The sequence below is a fragment of the Acomys russatus genome, chromosome 18 (assembly GCF_903995435.1).
Source record: "Acomys russatus chromosome 18, mAcoRus1.1, whole genome shotgun sequence".
In the NCBI taxonomy this organism is placed as follows: Eukaryota; Metazoa; Chordata; class Mammalia; order Rodentia; family Muridae; genus Acomys; species Acomys russatus.
The window spans coordinates 52,854,793-52,876,454 of record NC_067154.1 but is presented as its reverse complement, the minus strand read 5'-3'; the positions used below and the strand labels follow the sequence as shown (position 1 = coordinate 52,876,454).

At 34.4% G+C, this 21,662-nt stretch overlaps 1 pseudogene; it reads left to right on the top strand.

Moving 5' to 3' along the window:
* Nucleotides 1-1,622: 1,622 nt before the first annotated feature.
* Nucleotides 1,623-21,662, top strand: part of LOC127202332 (signal peptidase complex subunit 1-like) — a 75,129-nt pseudogene continuing 55,089 nt past the window's right edge.

Below are 21,662 nucleotides of genomic sequence, written 5' to 3'. Positions count from 1 at the left end.
CCAGTCCCGTATACTGAGTCTGTGCTACACAGCAAGGCCATAGCTCACAGCTTGCAGCTTGCAGGCAGGCACTGATCCAGCCTCTGGGGATTGGGATCCCATCCTCCATTGGCCAATGGCTGACTAGAGGCCAGACCAGCCCATGATCCATACTGTTCAGACTCCACTCACCCAGTGTTCCCCAGCTCCCGCAGTCCATGGCTCAAAGTAGGGTTCCCAGTTTCTTCCCTGCAGATCAGAAATAGCGCTTCTTTGGCACTGCCATCTTGTAATTGACATATTTAATAACTAATTTTCCTCATAGTAACACCATTAAAAAGGCTAGGCTCATAACACATATATACACTTAAATATTTCATGGCAACTCTCACTTTTAATTTATTTAACTATTTATTTAAATATTATAGCTTTTATTATAGAATACGGAAGAAACTTGTGAATATTGTTTTTTAATATGGCCAGAGCTCCAGAGAGGAACATAACCTGTCTCATGAAGTTTATTTACTGGTAGCATTTTCACAAACATGCTGACATACTTATTAATTTTTAATAATCCTCCATGATCTTCAAGACACCATTTGACTTTTCTCCATACTTTTCTTTATTACTTGAATATAGTTTTGCAATTATCAAATTACCAAAATATTATACATGTTGTCAAGTCAATGTGATACACATGTAGATAATCTGTATAATATCTTATAGTCAAATTATATATCATCATATTTGTGAGCTCATATTTGAGTCACATTTTATATCTCATTACTATTGAAATTACAACAATATAACATGAGAAGTTTAAGGAAAAGAACTTCAAAAGGTAAAATATAGGTTAAGTATGATAGGTGGAGAAGGTGACTGAAAATGTAGAAGAATGTAAGTATGAGAAATGAAAATGTAATATACAGCGAATTTAATATTTATTACAAAATATTTATTAAAACTTCTTAGTGCTCAATTTGCTAATGAAAAATTTAATGAATGGATTGTAATGTTGTGTTTGACTATATGAATCACTATTCTATTGATGTGAAGAAATACCATATCAAAGCAACTCTTATGACAAAAAAAAAAAGTTAATTGGAATCTTAATTATAGTTTTAGAGGGTTTTCACATGATCATCATGGATGAAATGGACAGATATAGTTCTGGAACAATGGGAAGGTCTTTAAATCATGATCCACAGACAGCCAAATGAGAGAGATGCTCTCCATGTTGTGTGCTTTTAAAAAACACAAAGTTCACCTAGCTAACCTAATAATACACCTCCAACAATGCCACACCTCTGAATTCATACCAAACATTTCCACTAACTGTGAGCTCAGGATTCAAACTTAGGCAATTATAGGGCTTGGCCTAGTCTCATTGAACCAAAACAGTGTCTTCCTAGCCATCAATCCATAACATTAATACAATTTTTAATCTGAGGCTAGGGAAATGATTTTGATCTTCAAATATGTGCAGTGGTATGTCCTTTCAAAGGCATGGCCCTCAAATTACTATTAGGATGATAAATTATACTCTCTGAGTCTAATCATTTATTTGTAGGACTGAAAGCGTCCAAGTAAAATACGTCTCTCTTTTCCTTTAAAACACAATGTAACCTGAATGTTCTTCGAGTATGGAGAAACAGAACGGCAATGACTATGTGTGGTTGGGTAACGCTGAGGATCTTGAAGACAAGTGGAATTTATTACAGAAAAGACAGACGTAAGGAGAGTGATTTCTGGAGAAAATAACATTAATGATCTCTAGAATGAAGACAAAGAATGACACATCTGAGTACTGAAGAGAAAAGCACTATAATTTTAAAACAAAGTAATAGTCTATAAGAGACTGAGAAGATGAGCATGAGGAAGCTGTAAATGGATGCTCATATATAAGGCACTCTAAAACATCTGTATTCTTTCCGGGGGATAATGGAAGCTCTTAAACACAATTAGGTAGACAAATGGAATGGAAATATTTGCATTTTAGATCCATTTTTATGTCTTCAATAAGAAATATAGAATGTGAGACAGAAAAAACACAGTAGCTTGAAGAGTTTTCAATGGCTGTGGGACTCCAATTGATTAATGGTAATGATACTACAAATGTGGAAACTGCAATTGCTATGTAAACCAGTCATGCACTTAACAGAGAAAGGATATAATGTCAAATGGATTTGATAATTTATGCATTCATATATGATGATAAAAGTTGTTCTGTTCTTCTCTCCTTCCCCTTAACCCCTTCATTCCTCTTTATCTTCTTTCTTTCTTTCTTTCTTTCTTTCTTTCTTTCTTTCTTTCTTTCTTTCTCCCTGATAATACTATAATGAATGCATATAGACTAAGCTGGGGTCTCTTATTGAATTTTAAAATATATTTCTTGAGAAAGCAATGAGATATTTGGCTTTCAAGTAAGATAAGCAAAATTTTTATGTGAAATAACACAAATATATATAGATAATGGTATTACTTAATCATAACAGGAGAAAAGAAAGGTTTTATGATATAAAAGGAAAACCAAATTTTATAAAAATAAATACGAAGATTGCAGCTTGTTCAAATTAGAAATTGAAGAATCATAAAGCTATCTAGTGAGAAAGACTGGACAATGATGTTTTTTTTATGTAATAAAAATAAGAAAGAGATGACAAGCATGCATTATATTAGAAAATTTCTAAAAATGTTTCTTTATTTTCTGTACTTATGCAATGTTGAATTTATCAATATCACATATAATAGTGTGATTACACTTATACTGGGAGATCACTTGAGAGAAATTGTATTAAAACTTATTGTAGATTCTATTTTTATGGAGACTCTACACGCTAGTAAGAAATAAATAATAAGAAATAGAATTATTATGAAGCTGTTTGCTAAAGTAAAAGATAGAAAACTCAAATGCACAAATAAGATAGAGAGTTTGAATTTAAATATAAATGGAATAGGTATTTGATATGGAAAAATAGATTTTTTAAAGAGCATATTCTGTGTGCAGAGGTTACAAGATTCAGCCAATATAATAAGCAAATTCTTACATAGGCATGAACTGTATCATTCTTTATAACAAGACTGAAGATACACAAAGAGCCACTTGTCTCATAAAACCCCACTAGTTTGTAAGCTAATTAAAATTATGATTGAGCAGATATACCTCATAAGAATAAACAATGCTTCTCTTAAAAGACATAGGTTATTGAACAAGAACTTTATTGGCAATCCCAATTAACCAAACTATAAGCTGTTTTTCAGTGACCCTCCAGAAATATCCACAATAAAGGCTATTTCAATTACTGTTGGTATCCAGGAACAATTAGATAGTTAAACCATTTGTTGATGTCATGACACACTTTGATTGTAGTGCACAAAGAATTAAGTCTTAAACTGATCAAGGGAAACTCTCTACTGGCTTTCTCCTTTATGGCTGGAATGTAATTTTTAGAACATTGAGGGTGATCAGACATCTATGATGCCAACTCGGACTTGACCCTGTACAGTACAAAACTGACAGAACAGGGAGGATGCTCAGACTACTGTGAAATTAGCAAGACTATATATTAGTAACGTGTGCTTGGATTTGAAGCCTACTCTATAGGAGGAAACTCATGTCTATTATTATAAACATGATTACAATCCATGTCTATGATAATCATAATCCTTATGAAAAACCTGTTGGTGTTGTTTTACTAAGTCATTATGCTATCAAATTACCTTTAAATATTTGTTTATGTACATAGGCTCATCCTGCTTTCAACTTTGGTAATAGAGTCTTAATATTGCAATGACTGATGTGTAATAAAAAGACTTACAACTGTTTAAAATGCTGAAGGTAAGTAACTACTGAGCCATAGATAGTGGCATCAATATCAACCTTCTGCCATCTAACACTCATTCTGGGTTGCAGACTTTTGGTCAGAAAGAATGTTTTAGACTGCAGACAGAAAGCAAAGGTGTGAAATGTGGTCCACTGGACATTACCTATAGAACTCAGAGCAGCTGGGATTACATATATACATTCACAAGGAAAGTCAGGTGCAAATTCAAGCTTCCAGGTGGGGAACTTCTTAGGCCCTAAACATGGCTGAGCAGGTATTGGTAGGTACCTCTAGGGAATAAAGACTGGCTTTCCTCTAGAGGGTGGCTGCTGACGGATTGACTATGGTTCAGGCTACATCTCCACTTCCATGTACATATGGTAACTTTGGATTTAATGAGATATACAATGAAAGACCAGAGTCAAAGACTAGGGATAGATATGGTCAAGACACATAATACATTTATGAAAATTACAAATATTAAAGAAGGAAATGGAAGGGATACTTCTATCATTCAGGACAAAAAGGAGCACAAAAGTTGATACTGTTACAGAAGTAGCTGTAAACACTGGAGCAAGTGGTCAAAAGAAGAAGAATCTCTACATTGCTAGATTAAATCAACTGGCCATCTTGTTAACATGTACAATGTTGTTGTAGAGTTCCAATACTCAGACTAGAGAAAATTTTATGTGCCCACATAAGAAAATACATGAGAAAAACAGAAATTAAGTGATACAAATAGCTTTAAGGGACCAACTGAAATTATATAACATTTGTTGTCTACTGTTTATATAATGGTTACATCATGAACATTTCTTTTCCCCCACAACTCTCAGGATTCTTAGAATTGGGACAAATTGGTGAATAAATACAATGTGTTAGAATTAGTTTCATTTTAGCAATATATAATAAAAGTTCAATATATAGAGAGAAATGAAGAAAAATCATAGAAAATGTTTATGGAAGTAAATTTGGAAACAGATACATGTTGGGCTGAATTTAAGATCAAATGTCAGGAGACTATATTGAAGAGCTGAGCATTTAGACTTTAGAAATAAAAATATGTAGTCTACTAGTATTCTGTCACTCCTTTTTAAAATGGAACATTTCCAAATATTCACCCGTAGTATATTTATTTCAGTTAACACAAACAGAAATGCTATAAGAGAGAACAGTATGAAAAGACAGTCACCACTAGTGTTGAAAAGTTGATGTAAATTAAAGACTATGATATTTAATAGTGTGTACAATTGATGAGTGAAATGAAAGGTTTTCAGTAGTATACAACCAGCCAACCATGGAGGTTGGTCTGATGTATTTTAATGCTAATTACTGCTTGCTGTCTTTGTGCCTCAAGATTGCTATGTAATATCGTCTAAGAATGTATTCCTATTTGACCAATAAAAAGCCTACAAACCTAATAAGACAAATGGAATAGGCATAGTTAATGTTCCCAGACTTGGGAAGACAGGGAAAATCTTGGGAAAGAGAATAGGAGATGGAGACAAGACAGAGGAAGAGATAGGAGAAAAATTGTCATGGGAGAGGAATAAAGCCACATGGCCCTAAGAAGGGACTCTGAAGTTCCTGATGGAAAAAGATAGGCAAAATTAACAATAATGTCAAGTATTTTGGATTATGGATGGGAGTTAGCACAGATAGAAATTATTAGAAGCACATGGAATGGGATGGATACTGGGTGTTACTGGAGGATAACTTAGGTAATATCTGCCTTGCTTCAGATAAAGGATAATTTTAAAATACACCAAGTGTCTATGTTCTCATTGGGTTCTCGCAGGTTAGAAATAGAACCATAATAATAATTATAGAGTCAATAATAAACATTTATTAGGCCCTACTTCTAAATTATCCACAAAAAAATAACAGTATGTATAAGCAAACAATAATATTATAGCCTTTTTTTATACCATGAACATCTTTGATGTTTTTGAGATGCTGACATACATTCTATGTGTGTGATTACATCTGGGGCAGGAGGAAACAAATATTTATGCCTACTAACCAGACTTAATTTGAACACAATAAGTTGGACAAGAAGAAACAGTCACTAAAATGTTTTGAGCCACATCAGTATCATGAGGTAGTGACTACTTCATGGTGAATTACTGCCTTAACTGTGGATCTAACATATACTAAATTAATGCTGGATATGTTCCGTAAATTGTATTTCAGTTAAAAATTTATTTGCCCGAATAATTAATAATTGTTTTTCAAGTAATTTATTTTAATTTATTAAAAGTTTATAACCCTTTGCTTCAATGGAGAAATTACACTGACTTATACAAACCAACCAACAGACATAAACAAAACTTAGGTTAAAAATACATGCCCTGAGAGTAAGAGAGTTTGTTCAGTGTTTAAGAAAACTTGTTGATCTTACAAAAGACCTGGGATGAGTATCCAGCATCTTCCTGGTGAGAAAACAATTACTTACTTCTCCAAATCCAGAGGGTCAGCTGCCCTCTTCTGGCATCGAAGAGAGCCATGCAATCAAATTGTGACCTTACAATACATGCAGCCAAATATTTATAAGCTAAACACACACACACACACACACACACACACACACACACACACACACACACACACACCACACTGTAGAGAAGACTCAGGAGTTAAAAACACTTGATATTTCGAGAGGGCTCAAGTTAAGTTTCCAGCATCCACATTGGGTCCATAAAAACGCTTGTAATTTCCTTGGTGCCATTTTTGAAAATGCATTTGAGGATTCACAAGCACCTGCATAGACCTTTTTGTGTATGTATGTGTGTGTGTGTGTGTGTGTGTGTGTGTGTGTGTGTATGGAAATCTTAAACGGTAAATGCTCTACATATTTTTTTCAAAAGCTATGCTTCCTTTTCCATTTTTTTTTGAAATTTTTTTTCTTTTTTTTTTTATTAATTTATTCTTGTTACATCTCAATGTTTATCCCATCCCTTGTATCCTCCCAATTCTTGCTCCCCCCATTTTCCCATTATTTCCCTCCCCTATGATTGTTCCTGAGGGGGATTACCTCCCCCTATATATTCTCATAGGGTATCAAGTCTCTTCTTGGTTACCTGCTGTCCTTCCTCTGAGTGCCACCAGGTCTCCCCCTCCAGGGGACAGGGTCAAATGTGAGGCACCAGAGTACGTGAGAAAGTCATATCACACTCTCCACTCAACTGTGGAGAATATTCTGATCATTGGCTAGATCTGGGAAGGAGTTTAAAGTTTACCTCCTGTATTGTCCTTGGCTGGTGCCTTAGTTTGAGCGGGACCCCTGGGCCCAAAACTGCCTATCATATTGTTCTACTTGTAGGTTTCTAGGACCCACTGTATTCTTTTATTTTGTTATTCTCCCATGCGTCTCTCATTTAGAGTCCCAGTAGGATGCCTTCCCCTCTGTCCCAGTTTCCTGGTACACTCCTTCATTGCTGGTGGGAATGCAAACTAGTACAGCCACTTTGGAAATCTATCTGGTGCTATCTCAGAAAAATGGGAATAGGGCTTCCTCAAGACCCAGCTATTCCACTCCTTGGAATATACCCAGAAGATGCTCCAGCACACAACAAGAAAATTTGCTCAACCATGTTCATAGCAGCCTTATTCATAACAGCCAGAACATGGAAACAGCCTAAGTGTCCCTCAGTAGAAGAGTGGATAAAGGAACTGTGGTACATATACACTATGGAATACTACTCAGCTATTAAAAACAAAGAATTCCCGAAATTTGTGGATAAATGGATTGAGCTAGAAATGATCATAATGAGTGAGTTAACCCAGAAGCAGAAAGAATCAAATGGTATATACTCACTTATATCTGCATACTAGCCCAAAGGCCATGTCCCATGAAAGCTTCCTTTTCCATTTTTGAGGTTATATGATAACTACAATATTTTCCCCTCGACATCCTCACCTCAGATGATCCCATATATCAGTCCTTGATCATCTTATTTAAATTCATGGTATTTCCTGAGTATATATGCATGTGTATGCATACAATTAAATTTTATGTATATATAATTTATATAAATAATATGTCTAAACATAATATGTTCATTCTGTATGTTACTTATGTATTTGTCTATGACTCTTAGGAAAGTTCATTTACAAAACATGATAGAATGCTAGAAAGGAGAACTAACTATTCATGTTAATCAGCATTAACCTAGTTAGATTTACCCACCACCATAAGAAGAAATTGGCATATAATAATAGTTGGAAGGGAAATTAGATTTTGACACAGGACTGTAATACAGGGAAATAGCATCCTATTGTAGTTAATATTCAAGCGTTTTATGAAAAGTTAATTTTATAATTAGAATAACATTTTCCATATCTTCTATAATATCAGAAATTCTCCCTGTACCTATAGGTCTATTTCTTTTTATTCTGCGTTTTTTACTAATCAATTTTTATCTGTTTGTATGTGATTATTTAATTTATTTTCATAACAAAATAATTCAAATTCCAATGATAATTTATATTTTGAATTACTGTTACAAAAGGAAGTCTGCCATAAACCATTCTTATTGTGATAAAATACATTATAATGAGAAATATCTTAAGACATTGATAATTTCAACATGAAATTTCATACATACTTGGGAAATTCAAAGAAGAAATGCCCATCACACTGCCATTCAATTTGAATGGTTGAATTTTGCAAAAGTAGACATATCTTTATACCAAATTATGAATTATAAGTCTAAAGAAATGACAGATCTGAAACATCTTCCGGGTATATCCCAAGTAGTGGAATAGCTGGGTCTTGAGGAAGCCCTATTCCCAGTTTTCTGAGATAGCACCAGATAGATTTCCAAAGTGGCTATACTAGTTTGCACTCCCACCAGCAATGAAGGAGTGTTCCTCTCTCCCCACATCCTCGCCAGCATGTGGTGTCACTAGAATTTTTGATCTTAGCCATTCTGATGGGTGTAAGATGGAATCTTAGAGTTGTTTTGATTTGCATTTCCCTGATGATTAAGGAGGTTGAGCATTTCTTTAAGTGTTTCTCAGCCATTTGATATTCCTCTGTTGATAATTCTCTGTTTAGTGCCAAGCCCCATTTCTCAATTGGGTTATTTGGTTGGGTGGCGTTTAATTTCTTGAGTTCTTTATATATTTTGGATATTAGACCTTTGTCAGATGTAGGGTTGGTGAAGATCTTTTCCCAGTCCGTAGGCTGTTGCTTTGTTCTCTTGACAGTGTCTCCTGCCTTACAGAAGCTCTCAGCCTCATGAGGTTCCATTTATTAATGGTTGACATTAAGGCCTGGGTCGTTGGTGTTCCAGCACACAAGAAAATTTGCTCAACCATGTTCATAGCAGCCTTATTCATAATAGCCAGATCATGGAAACAGCCTAAGTGTCCCTCAGTAGAAGAATGGATAAAGAAACTGTGGTACATATACACTATGGAATACTACTTAGCTAGTAAAAACAAGGAATTCCCGAAATTTGTGGATAGATGGATTGAGCTAGAAATGATCATAATGAGTGAGTTAACCCAGAAGCAGAAAGAGTCAAATGGTATATACTTACTTATATCTGTATACTAGCCCAAGGGGCATGTCCCATTAAGGCCTTCACTTACCAGAAAACTGGGACAGAGGGGAGGACATCCTACTGGGACTCTAAATGAGAGAAGCATGGGAGAATAGCAAAGTAGAAGGATCCAGAGGGTCCTAGAAACCTACAAGTAGAACATTATGATAGGCAGATTTGTGCCCAGAGGTCCCGCTCAAACTAAGGCACCAGCCAAGGACAATACAGGTGGTAAACTTTAAGCCTCTACCCAGATCTAGCCAATGGTCAGAACATTATCCACAGTTGAGTGGAGAGTGGGATATGACTTTCTCACGTACTCTGGTGCCTCACATTTGACCATGTCCCAAGGAGGGGGAGACCTGGTGGCACTCAGAGGAAGGACAGCAGGTTGTCAAGAAGAGACTTGATACTCTATGAGCATATACAGGGGGAGGTAATCCCCCTCCGGAACAGTCATAAGGGAGGGGAATAAAGGGTAAATGGGGGGGGGATGTAAGAATGGGAGGATACAAGGGATGGGATAAACATTGAGATGTTACAAGAATAAATTAATGAAAAAAAAAATAAAAAATAAATGACAGATCTAATTTCTACTGCTTTCTCAGATATTTATTACCTTGAGTAATTTTGTTCATTATTTAATTTGATGATATTGATCCAGTCATTTTCTTTCCTCCTTTACTTTAATTTATGCATACACCATTGTTGTTTCCTATTATATGGATGGAACAACTTTACAATATTTTGGTTTTGCTTTAGGATATGAAAGCTTTATTACTCTTGCTAGTACTTCTTCCATTACTCCTTGTCATTGAGCCTTTAGGACTGTGTTTGCCTGTAATTAAATTAGATAATGCTTTCATCAATGTATATACTTATTATGGAAAAGTGAAGCAGGTTTAGAAAGACTGCCACTGAACTAAGGTACTTGAAATATCACTAGTTAAATTCACTATATATTAAGTATAATACATACATAGTAATGGCAGCACTTAAATTCATAATATAATGTGGACTAGTCACATAATGAAAGACAATATGCACATAAAACATAAATGACATTAATCAGATAATTAGAGGCTAAGTAAAATTTTGTTTAGTTAACTTGACTTCAATAGAGTAGACTTTCTGAAATGAAAAATTATTTTATTATGTGATACAGTTAAAACACAGCAATAATTATTATTTGGGGCTTGTTAATTTTTCTTTACTTTTTTGTATGTTTGAAATTTATTCATTTAATTTTAGGTTTTGATACTTAGGGTAATTGTCTAGCATGGCCTGGCTTCAAATTCACTGTGTAACCCAAGCTATTTGGATACCAACGCTGAACTTCTTGCCTAAGCATCTTGGATGCTATAATAGATATTTTTATGCAATTTTAAGGCAATCAAAATTATCTTCATGTATGTGTTCATATACTGAATTAATATGGTAAACAAAAGAGTCACATTGTATGTGAGTTACAATAAAACAAGAATTTGTGGGTGATTCTCAATTTGAGTAGTGTGACCCTTTTGAGTGTCAAATGACCCTTTCAATGTTATTGCTTATCAGATATCCAACATATCAGACATTTACATTAAGATTCATAACCATAGAAAATTACAGTTATGAAATAGCAACAAAACAATTTTATGATTTGTATTCACCAGAACATGAACAATTTTATCAAAGAGTCACAGCATTAGGAACACTGAGAACCACTTCTTTAAGGCAATCTTCAGGCTTGCATAAGAAGTATTTTACATATGTGCCTCTTGACAGCATGTGTCCATATGTAACAAGCACAGCTATGTGATATTTAAATGCTTACTAACTATGCCAATAACAAAGCTGGCTTTTAATAATTTTGTAAATATATCCCCTCTGTACCACTCTTTTTCTTTACTGTATTGCATTCACAATAGTGTGCAGACATGACACCTATAAAGCGAAAGATGTATTAAACAATGGATATTGTTCATTGTAGGGATAATGTTACCCCTCCAACTATTGATAAGTAAATTTGAAAATGGATCATTACTTTAAATCCTGATGCTGTATCTTTCCTGAAAGAGAGAAGATACTCATCACATCACATAGGGCAAAATAATTATCCGTTTCAAAGAAGCTAGTCATCTATTCTACTGTAACTAATAGTGTACCAAATATGGATTTTCTTTCATTCATCAAATGAACATGTTACCTTATGTGAAAGCTCATATAGAATGTGATTTTCTACAATCATGACATGCACCCTAGTACTTTCCAGGAAGGAATAGATTTCAATACATAAGGTATAATTAAAGCTGTTATTCCTATGTATTCCATTACTATAGGACCCAATATTATAAGCACTGCATCTAGTATATTATGACCTACAATAACACAAATTATAATATTTGTAACATAGAATGATAGCTAAAATTCAAGAAACAAATTAATCAATGTAAGAACTGTGTGCTATTCTATTCATCATTAAGATATATCACTGTAGAAGCTTATACTTATGGCACAGTGATTTAGAATGTTTGGAGCTGAAGCAGTGGCTCAGTAGGGAAGAACTCTTGTTGAGTAAGCATGAATATCTGAATTTCAATATATGACACATGTAAATCCGAGCACCACAGTTCATACCATAAACAGAGGTTAGGTGGAGAAAACAGACAGATCCTGGGGAGTCACTGGCCAGCCAAGCTCAGTGAAACATGAGCTTCAATAAAAGTGGGTTTAGCAAGAATATTTTTCTCAAGGGTGTAAGGCACAAAGTGAAAGAATTGAACCCTGACATTCTTCTTGGACAAGTATACTATACACATATATGTATACACATGCACACAGCACACAAATAATTCATATTGCTCCAATTAATTCATTGTTAATGTATAATGATTATGATGTAGCCTAATATTTCCACACATATATACAGCTTGTGCTGGCCATTTCATAATAATAAACATTTTTACATGGAAAATGTTCCTATCCTGTGATACCTACATTACATTGGATTTGAAATTGTAACAATAGCTTGGAATCTTTTCCACACTCATCCCATTGTACTAGCATGAAAAAAGTACTTATAAATATAGATCAGGTTATTGGTCTTCTGGTTTTTTTCTGTTTTCATATATATATAATTTACATATTATAAAAGTATATAGCACATATATTTATATATCATATAAAGATATATTACACATGTATGTATTATATTAACTATTATATAATACATAAGTAGTTAAATATATATTATATATTATATATATATACATATATTTCTTAAATAACATATTCTATATATTACAAAACTGTTGTCTTGCTGGAAACAGAAGAATATAAATGTTACCTAGTTTTTTGATGAAGTCTATCAAAATAAGTTTTATCATGATGGGAGATAACAAGCACATGATTAGGCATTCAAGTAAGACATTTTCATCATTCTTCCACATTAGATATCCTGATATCTGAAATGGCAACTTACATCTTGGTGAGTAGAAAAGAAATAAAAAAACAAGAACACTGAAGACCTTGTGTCATCTCTGGAATCCAATTACAAATGACTAGTAACAAAGTTTTGAAGTTTGTTATATTTTGTTGTTGCTCTTGGTTTTTATTTTTATTTTTTATTTTTGAGGGGCTGTCCAGTTTGACTTGAAATTCATTATACAGATTAGAGTATTCTTGAACTGAGTAAGACCTTCCTGTCTCACTGTCTACTCACCATCAGTGGTAAAACTAAACCAGCTTCTGTACTTATTCTTTGATTCTAAGTAATAAAAATTATTTGCCATTACAATAATTTCTTCCTCTTTTGTTTTAAATAAAGATAATAACTATTTTGAGCATGAATGTACATGTTATTTCTTAAAGTGAGAGTTTTTAAATATCCTAGAAATTAAAATAAGTGACAAAATGAAATGTCCACAATATAATTTACTGTATAATGCCCTGGGATGAATACCAAGCTGCTAGGAACATTTGTCTTTTGTTTGGCTTGGAAAGATGAGAAGATTATTTCTATTTTTATTTTTTATTTCACATTACATCCTAAAGGGAGCCTCCTTCTTGTCTTTTCCTGCTCACTCACTCCCTTCCTCATCCCCCTCCCCCACTCCCCTAGTCTTCAGAAAGGAGGAGCCCTCCTCCCCTAATATCTGACCTCAGCTTATCAAGTCTCATCTGTACTGTCTGCATCTTCTTCCTCTGTGGCCTGCCAAGGCCACCCCTTCGGGAGGAAGTTATCAATGAGTGGGCACCATAGTCCATGTAGGAGGTATCCTCTTCTCCCTTTGTTAGGGAGACGCACAAGGAGACTGGGCTGCTTATCAGCTACATCTGAACAGGGAATCTGGATGCGCACCAATCATGGTCCTCAGTTAGTGTATCTGTCTCTGCAGCATCACCCCAACCAGCCTGGATTTTTTGGCTCTATGTTCTCATTGTAGAGCTCATGTCCTCCCCGGAGGTCATTCTATGCACCAACTGTTCCATAAAACTTCATGCATTTCAGCGCAAAGTTTGAGTCTCAGCATCTGCTCAAATCACCCACTCGGAGGAGTCTTTCAGAGGATCTCTAAGGTAGATACCCATCCTGTTCCTTCTCTTTAACTGACTTCTGTATCTCTTCTATTTGCCTTTCTGAATTAGAATCAAGTATTGTCCCTAAGGTCCTCCCTTTTATTTAGTTTCTTTAGATATGTGTATTATAGTGAGGGTTATCTTGTATTATGTGGTTAATATCATCTTATGAGGAAGAATATGCCATTCATGTCTTTCTGCGTCTAGGTTACCTCACTCAGGATGATCTTTTCTAGTTCCACCCATTTGCCTTCAAAGTTCAAGTTTTCATTGGTTTTAATAGCTGAGTAGTACCCCATTGTGTAAATATACCATAGTATTTTTTATCCCTTCTTCAGTTGAGGGAGATCTAGGTTGCTTCCAGATTCTGGCAATTATGAATGAAGCTTCTATGTACATAGTTAACCAAATGTCCTTGCTGTATTTTGGAGCATCTTTGCATATATATCCAGGAGTGTTAAAGCTGGGTTTTAATGTACAATCACTCCCAGTTATCAGAGAAAGCATCAGGTTGCTTTCCAAAGTAGTTATATAAGTTTTCATTCCCACAATCAATGGAGGAGTGTTCCCCTTTCTCCACAACCTCACCAACATGTGTTGTCACTTGAGTTTTTCATCTTATTCATTCATAAGTGTATAAGATGGAATCTCAAAGTCGTTTTTATTTGCATTTCCCTGACAAATAGAGATGTGGAGCATTTGTTTAAGTGGTTTTTGGCTATTAGCTATTCCTCTGCTGAGAATTATCTGTTAAGTTCTGCACCCAACTTTTCAGTTGGATTATTTGGTATGATGGTATTTAATTTCTTGAGTTCTTTATATATTTTCTTAGATTTGAGGTTGACGAAGATCCTTTATAATATTTATGCTTATCTTATTTAGTCAAATATGTCAAATCCATCCCAGAGATTATTTTTTGAGATAGGGTCTCTTGTAGATTTGGTTGGACTCTAACTTGCAGTGTAGCTGAGGCTGACCTTGTAATTGTACCCTTCTTCCATCTACTTCCCAAGTACTAGAATCATAGGTGTATACCACCATGTCCATCTCAGAAGAACTTTTTAAAAAATATATTTTATTAATTTATTCATATTACATCTCAATTGTTATCCCATCCCTTGTATCCTCCCATTCCTCCCTCCCTCCCTTTTTCCCCTTACTCCCTTCTCCTATGTCTGTGATGGAGGGGGACCTCTTTCCTCTGTATATGCTCATAGGGTATCAAGTCTCTTCTTGGTAGCCTGCTATCCTTCCTCTGAGTGCCACCAGGCCTCCCCATGAAGGGGATGTGGTTAAATATGGGGCACTAGAGTTTGTCGAAAGTCATACCCCACTCTCCACTCAACTGTGAAAATTCAACAATTTTGGAGAGTTTACTGTAACTGCCTGAATGCTGGGTTCTGCACTCATATGAAACTGGCTGTAGATTGAGAAGTTAAAAAGAAGATAGGACATGTTCAGGATTTTGAGGAAACACAAAATCTATGACAAGTCCAAGGTGCAGTCCAGCACTGATAATAGTCAAGGCAGGAAGCTGAAGGCAGGACTGTTTGCTATATCACACAGCATTACTGTCAATTAAGGAACTCACTTCACATCCTAGAAATACAGCAGGAATCATGGAGGATGTTGTTTGTTAGCTGACCCGCATACTGCCTCATGCTCAACTTGCTTTCTTATATAGGTCAGGACCATCTGCCTAGGGATTGTGCTGCGTCCAGTGGGCTGAGCCCTGCTACATCAATTAACAACCCTACAGTCCTCCACAGATATGCCCACAGGTAGTGGCAGTTTCTGAATTGAGTTTCTCTTCTGAAATGACTCTGACTTGTGTCAAGTTGACAATTAAAGCCACCCAGGATGGTCTTGTTTGTGGAGCAAATGGATTGAACTTACAGCAGGTCCTCCTGCCTCTGAATTCTAAGTGCTGGAATTGTTTGCCTCTGTTTTGTCCTTGCTCTGCCATTTTTTTATTGTAAGTAATTTTTACATAATATTTGTATTAGTACACATGAATACAATAAACTACATACAGCAAGAAGAACCATGACACAATCATGAATTATATAAATTTTTTATTCTTAAAATTGAACACAGTCTTCTGTTATATTTTCTACAGTTTTTATTTACTTTTTATTTCTCCTGTCGGAAAAACACAGTCTAAGGGATTTCTGTGTTTGTTCTTCTTCTGTTCCAAACTCTGTAACATCCAAATGTGTATTAATCTGCAATTTGTTTATATCATTTTTATTAGTTACAATTATATACATGCATGTGTTATATGCTTGTGTGTGTGCGCAAGTGTTTATTCCCATTTATATTGTATTCTCATAACTCATATTAAATTATGTTCTGATGATTAATTTTAGATGTTGACTTACATGGATTAAGGTTTACCTGGTGGTTTAATGGTATGTTTGCTGCCTTTTAAATTTTTTCTGATATGTTTTTTGGAATATCTCTACCAGAAACTGTCACTGAAATCTATGACATGAAATCAAAAGTATGAGCAAGAACATTAGCCTGCTCAGTGGCATAATTACCCTTGCCAGTCAGGACTGGGATATGAAACAAATAGCTAAATTTATGCATGTATTGTGGCTCAGCAGCTACCTATGCTTCAGTGAATTTCCCTACAACATGCTCACACTTGAAGGACAGAGGGAAAGGAGATGGGGAGGGAGTAAGAGAAATTGACATGGGATGTGTATTCAAAAACTCATATTCATGCATAAAATTCTCAATCAATGAAAACTTATAAGGTTTGTTATAATGTAGTGAAAATGTAAAAATCACAGTGTGTTTGTTGATGGAAATGTAAATTGACGAAGAGCCATGGTGAATGGCATGAAGATTCTCGGAAACAAAACTTAATGTTTTAAAGGCCACACATGTTGCACAAGGCAGTTCTGTTTCTAATGAGCAAATGCAGAACTCAACTTCATAGAAAAGAAAATATCAGGCCGTCTTGAACAACACAATTATAGTAGCTTTTTCTGAGTACTTTTTTCCCTGTTACCCTATTATTCAATACCTTCTATAAAAAGCAAGAATGGTAATCTTCAAAATGAAATGTGTAGTGTACATTCCTAGAAACTTTGCCTTCACCTCATATTCCCCTGTTAGTTGCTATGGACAAAACAGAACTACTCCAAGATTGAAGCCCATATATAGATTATAAAATCCCCCCAAATCTGAAGAAACCTAAGAATATAATTGCACAAGTTTCAGATAGGCTAGCAATTTTTTTTAGGATATATTCACCATAAAATAGCACAGTAGTACATAGTCTCTGCAATCCCTGGTTGGTTAAAGTTAAAAATTAGATCTAAGTCACATCTTGATGCCAGAATTGTGATCTGATGATCTAGTTATATAATAGGTTATATTGTACAATAAAACAATGGTGGCAGCCATAAAACCTTCATCTCTTTAATTATTGGATGTATGAAAGCATTCAGTTAATTCTTTATATTTTGAAAAGCTATGTATGCTAATATTTGTTTGTGTTCATGGTATGCATGAACATATCCTTACATGTGTGGAGGCCAACATTAGATACGAAGTGTCTTCTTCAATCATTCTCCACTTTTTGGGGTGTGTGTGTCAAAGTCTGTCATTGAATCTGGAACTTAAAAGTTCATCAAGGCACCTGACCAGTGAGCAGCAGGGATTTTTCCTGTGTGGAAATATAGCCCAGGCATGTCTTTGTGCCTTAGAAGGATTTTTATTTGGATGTTAGGGATCTCAACTCATTTAATTATGTTAAACCCAAGCACATTATCAGTTGAGCCATGTTATTAGCCTTCTTTTGAAAGTTTTCATAACACAGTATTTTCAAAAATAATATACATAGTTCCATTTTGTCAAAAACTTTTATTCTAGAAGTTTCTAATATGTAGTTTGGAGGTACGTTAAGACAACTGTGTTTTAACATCCTAAGAATGTCAATTAACAAAGTCATTAAAGGGATTTTTGTCTTGAATATTTGGTCTAAAAAATTCTAATATACCAAACACCAACTTTATTAACATAGTTTACAGAAAAAAGCAATAAAAAGTATTAACGGTAATTCAGTCTGGACAGAAGCAGAATGAAACCCAGAATGCTTCCTGGTAACTCTTAAGGGTTTTGCTATCAGATATACTAAGTAATAGTCATTCCATAGAAAGGGCCCAAGCCCTTATTGTTTAAACAAATTATACTACATTGTTTATAGATTGTATCAGAATTACTGTAAAAGGTTATGAGTGGATTTTCCAGAATGGCACTTTAAATACACCATGATTGATTCTTTGGTTCACTATTCCAAACATTTTTATCATTGGCAGAGCTTCTCGGAATATATTAAATGTTACAATCAGGTCATGACAAAAAAAAAATCACATGTATGAATGTAGTCCCAATTCTGCCTGTTTTACATGTAAAATATATGAAATTTAGTCTAGCTGTTGAAGTGTTTTTAATTGTAAATAAAAGTATACACTTTACAATTATAAATATACCTTATCTTCAATCTGGAAAATAGTACACTTAATAGCATTAAAATGCATTATGACTACTTCCTTGATATACCTTTTACATGATTTTCTTAATTTTATATTAGGAGAGATGTTTGTAATTATTTTGGTATACTTTGTGATCCACAGTTAATTCACATTGTACTTTATTGTTCTATGGACAAATTAGTTATTTTGAGAAAATGTTGTTCAATTTTTAACCTCTTAAACAATTTCCAAACTTCAAGCTTTATTTTTAAGGTAGGGAGATACGCGTTTTATCAGTATGCATTCATTTCTTATTCTTCATTCACTTATTTGTATGTGTGCATCTTTGTGCCAAATCATGTGCGGCAGCTGTTTCTAAAATGTCACCTCTCCCTAGGAAATGTGCGTTTCTTTCTATCTTTCTGTAATAATAGACAAAAGAAATTCTTAAAACTATGAAGTTTACTTCTCTGAGACATGTTCAGAAGGACTAAACCATACCTTTTAAGAAGTGATGAACCGACCTATATCACATTGCAGCTGTGAAGTGATCTTAATCATTTTGTTGTAGGAAAATTATGTCATTTGTTGAACCATAAACCCAAATATAAGGAAAAGTTTTTACTTTATCTTACAAATATAACTTTCATCACAAGACATATTTTGAACAAAATAGATATTTTGATAATTGACTTGTGAGCTTAAGAAAAAATAGACTGAGAGTAAAACATAATAATAAACTTTTGTTTTATTTTTAAAAAATCAACAATTTTACTGTACTCAAATTATGTGATAGCATACTGCTCTGAGAGGTTTTAGTCTATCAGTTCATTACAGTAACAAGCACCTTATAAATCATCACAATTATTTAACTAACAGTTTGGAAGGTAAAGAACTTAAGAGCCTCACCACCATTGGTTAGCTTTTCCGGTTTGCTGAATAAAGATTGGCAGAATTGTCTTTGGTAGCTTTAGTCATGTTGCAGACTATGTCAAGAGACTGATTTAGGGATTACTTGGAAGAGCCAAGGAGTTTCACAAGGGCTATCTTACACACAGCCCTCATCAATCAAAAGCCATCATCTTCAAGAGGTACAGCATCTGTCAGAACTACAGTACTAGGGACTGTGTCCATCACATCAAGCTGTAGGTTTTGAACTTTTATAAACCTACTTTATTTTTGGGTTCTTTAAAACTTACACCTCCCTTCCAAACCACCTACCCTAGATAAGAGAGAAAAAGAGGTTAATGGGAACAGGAGAAGTAGGCCTTTTTAGACTTGGTTTCTTGCAGCAATTCTACTTTCATAGGAAGGGTTCCCACAGACCAGGTAAACAACAAAGCATCAATTCACCAAAAATGACTGCAGCACAGCAGCCTGAACCCGGAAACTACTCTGGAGCATTTCTCTCTAGGAAAGTCTCGAATTCTAGTGATGAACAGCCAAAAGATGGGAAGCGATACCAAAATAAAAAAGCCAAGCTTCTTGTTTAGGCTATTTTATATATACATGTGTGCGTGTGTGTGTGTGTGTGTGTGTGTGTGTGTGTGTGTGTGTGTGTATTTATATATGTATGTATGTATGTGTTTGTGTGTATGTACGCATGTATTTCTACTCAGAGTCCACACTGTGGTGTTCATCAGTTGACTCAGACAATGCCCCTGCAAGAAGCAGTTTCGCTTCTAGTGTGCAGACATCACGTTCTCTCATAAGTCTGTTTCAAGTGGACAGACACTGCACACCCTCACACAAGTCTGTTTCACATTCCAAACTTTGGATCAAAACTAAAACATGTTTACGTCTACTACATAAACCTATGAAGGAGATAATCAATAATAACTAATTCATAAAAAATAGCTACTGTGTATGGGAATGATATACAACATGCATTTAAGACCCCAAGCAATGACTTCTTTCTAGAAAAAAAAATGACTCCATCATCTCTTTTAAACTCTGAAAGTTTAACAAAGTATTGTTGCTCTTTTATTTAAACAATTCTAGCATATATTAAACTAAGTACACATCCTAAGCATTACCGAAAGTCAAAACACTTTAACAACATTAGAGGGATCTGATTTCTTTTATTTAATATTGTGACTTACAGCATCTGCTCAAAGTGAACTTTGATATTTCTGATGTTGTGAAAACAAATAAGTAAACAGTGCATGACATTTTTATTTTACAAATTATGTCCCCAGTGATCTCTTTCTTGTACTTAAAGTTGAATAAATGTTTATTTCACCAAGATTTTTTATGCTTAAATGTGTTTATACAAAGTGAAACACTAAATTGAATAAAAGATAAATATACTTGGTACATTTATGTTCAGTTAAATCTGATATATTATAAAAACATACATTTTATTCTACACAATAAAAAGTAAAATGAGCTACTCTGTCCCTACAGATTTCATGATTACACCAATTGTTTGCAGCCTGCAGTTCATATCCATGGTAACTAAATTGTAAATGAAGATTCAACTATGATAAAAATGTTTTAGCACTTCTGGGCATTTGGCTTCATCAAACGACTTGGGAATTGTTCAGTTGTGAAGTGAGATCTCCTTTAAAAAACTCTTTACTGCAGAACTTGTTGCAGTGTCAAGTACAGGCTTCTTCTTATTTTAAAGTACAACAGAATATACAACTTACTAAAAACTCTATACAAAGGGACCTGAGTTTAAATAGGGTGGGTTTTAGAAGTGGCTTGTTTAAATGCATGTACAGTATCAAATCTCTTTAAATATTCTTGCTTAAAATAAATATTAGTTTCTCTTATTGAAGTATTTAAATAATATTACACAATTTTAGTTGATACACAAAAATTGGTAGCATTCTCTTATCTCTTGAGTGTTAATAGATAATGAAAGTTAAGAAAAAAATCCCAGACCTGATGAGTTGAAAATTTTAGCTGCCATGTTGACTAATCCTCCACAGCTTACTAACCATCATAGTCCATAAGCTAAATTGTGAACTATTTTCACTATGTCAAAATTACCTCCAAAATGTGTAAAGTAAGAAATATCGACTCTTTAGTTTGAAAATCTTTACAATTTTTTATCAGATTGAAAATTTATCTAATATCAGTTATCTTATGTGACCTTAACCATTATACTTAGACATATAGTTTTTTATCAAAACATTAAAGTTTAATTATTTTTTCAAAATGGAACCTAAGTGTGTGTTCTTGTTACAGAGAGGAGGTGTGATTTAGGAAATGTATCTGTACAGAATGGAAAATAGAGGAAGAGGTGAGTCAGG